At 39.2% G+C, this 2,449-nt stretch overlaps 1 pseudogene across 1 annotated transcript; it reads right to left on the reverse strand.

Moving 5' to 3' along the window:
- Window positions 1-496: 496 nt before the first annotated feature.
- On the reverse strand, window positions 497-1,698 carry LOC306659583 (polycomb complex protein BMI-1-like; annotated as a pseudogene). Its single transcript has one exon. The product of its transcript is annotated as a polycomb complex protein BMI-1-like (transcript).
- Window positions 1,699-2,449: the final 751 nt, after the last annotated feature.

Here is a 2,449-nt window from a genome sequence, read left to right on the forward strand (position 1 = left end):
ACAACAAGCATAATGCCATCTGATTCTTACAAAAGCGAAATCATTTAAACAAATCAGTAAAATAAAGGGTAGTACCCGCTTTTAGGCATACAGATTGTAAAACTTAAGTTTACTTTTCCTTTGATCGGTTTTGCGTAGCAACAGAGAAGTAAAAATCAAACAGGAATCAAAATGGCTAAATATGCAAGAAATTGTTATTCACAGTGACATGGCTACATAGAATGCATTATTCTATGCTTATTCTTTCTGTTTGTTGAATTTCAAGATAAAAAGTACTTGTTTTCTACAGGTTCACAAAACAGTGTAATAACAAGAACAATCAAGGAGAATGTAATGTAGGCGTTAGTTGAGATTAACAAACTATGGCCCAATGCTTCTATCCACTGCAGAGTATTTCCAAACCCAAACAATGGTTACAGAAACCATTTCACATCTTTCCTAACACACAAAAAAACAAAACAAAACAAAAACAAAAACCTTGCAAACAAAAAGAATCTAATTCTTTATAGGAACAATTTTTCTTTTCAGTTAACGTCCATATGAATATCACATCTAGTCCATCTTTTATAGTCAAATTTAATGTCACTACAAAAGAAAGCAAATTGGACGATAGTCACATGTAGTAGCATCTATAAAGCTGTAATGGCATGAAGATATCCATATAAATCAGGAGTTTAAAATTTTTTTCCTTAATAGTCTCAGGAATCAACCAGATGAAGTTGCTGACGACCCATTTACTGATGACTTTTGAGGTCTATTGGCAAAGGAAGATTGGTGGTTACCACTGGGGCTGTTGCTGGTTCCATTCATGGTACTGGAAATGTGAGGAAACTGGATGAGGAGACTGCACTGGAGTACTGGGGCCAGGCAAACAAGAAGAGGTGGAGGGAATACCTCCTGCTGGGCTGTTGGCCTTGTCACTCCCAGAGTCACTTTCCAGTTCTCCAGCATTTGTCAGTTCATCCCTCTGGTGACTGATCTTCATTCTTTTACAAGTAGGTCGAACTCTATATTTCAAAGGAAGTGGACCATTCCTTCTCCAGGTATAAATGTATGCAATATCCATTAGTGTATAGTAATCCTTCAAAGGTTCCTCTTCATACATAACATCAGTCTGGAAAGTATTAGGTATGTCCATTTTACTTCTGAGAAACTTTCTTAAGTGCATCACAGTCAAGGCTGCTGGGCATCATAAATATCTTTTATCATTCACCTCCTCCTTAGATTTCTCTTTGTCTTTGTTTACTTTCCAATCCAATCTATTCTGGTCAAAGAATTCAATAGATAAGCTTATTATCTCATCAGTTATAATTCTTTTATCTTCACCTGCAACTTCTCCTCTATCTTCATTAGAACCATTGGCAGCATCAGCTGAAGGATGAGCTGCATAAAAATCTTTTCTTCTCTTCATTTCTTTTTTGAAAAGCCCTGGAACTAATTTGTATATGATATCTTGAAGAGTTTTATCAGACCTTATATTCAGCAGTGGTCTGGTTTTGTGAACTTGGACATCACAGATAGGACAATACTTGCTGGTCTCCAGGTAACGTACAATACATGTTTTACAGAAGGAATGCAGACATTCTATTATGGTTGTGGCATCAATGAAGTACCCTCCACAAAGCACACACATTAGGTGGGGATTTAGCTCCGTGATCTTGATTCTGGTTGTTCGATGCATTTCTGCTTGATGAAAGATCACTTGGCATCTGGCCACCACTGCAACTCTGCGTGGAGCCCGGCCCGAGCCCCGAGTCTCCGCGGGTGTGCGGGGCCGCCGGGAGGCTTGCGCGGGGGAGCTGTAGGGGTTCTTATACCAAAAATCACTTCAATCATAAGTGTCTGTTGCTATGATTCAAAATTACAAACTAACTTCAAGAGATCATCGACAGAGGGGGAAGTGACCCTTACCTAGGTACAAACTAAAGAATGGTTGCTAACATCCACACAATCACTGTTTACATGGTACATTGGTTAAGAGCAATAGAGGTCAAAGGAGAGCAATTTTTACTACATAGGAGTTGTCATTGTATATTATTAAACATGTCATGCTAAGTAACTGATGATGGGTACAGAGAGGGGTGTTCCCATGGGAGAAACTTATTTCCTACATAACATGGAGTCTCAGAGCAAAATGGAGTCTGGCCTATAACATTCTCATGGAGCCAGATCTGTCAGCCCATCACAAGTGTAAGAGGACTGTTCCTTCAGGGGTAGTCCTTGGCAGAATTATTTTTCACTACGCCTCACTCTGCTCTTCTGCAAAGTAGGTTCCCTTCCCCTACCCTTCTGCAAGTAATTCATCCCTACTTTTTGTCCATCATTCTAAATTCTGTAAAGAGAGACCCCACCTAAATGGTTAAGGTGTTCACTGCAAATTAATCTATTCAGATTTACAGAACGCAGAACATGTGGTGACCTCTGAATGTCCCTCCTCCATCTTTAATTC

The sequence above is a fragment of the Sciurus vulgaris genome (genome assembly GCF_902686455.1).
Source record: "Sciurus vulgaris genome assembly, chromosome: 4".
NCBI classification, from domain to species: Eukaryota; Metazoa; Chordata; class Mammalia; order Rodentia; family Sciuridae; genus Sciurus; species Sciurus vulgaris.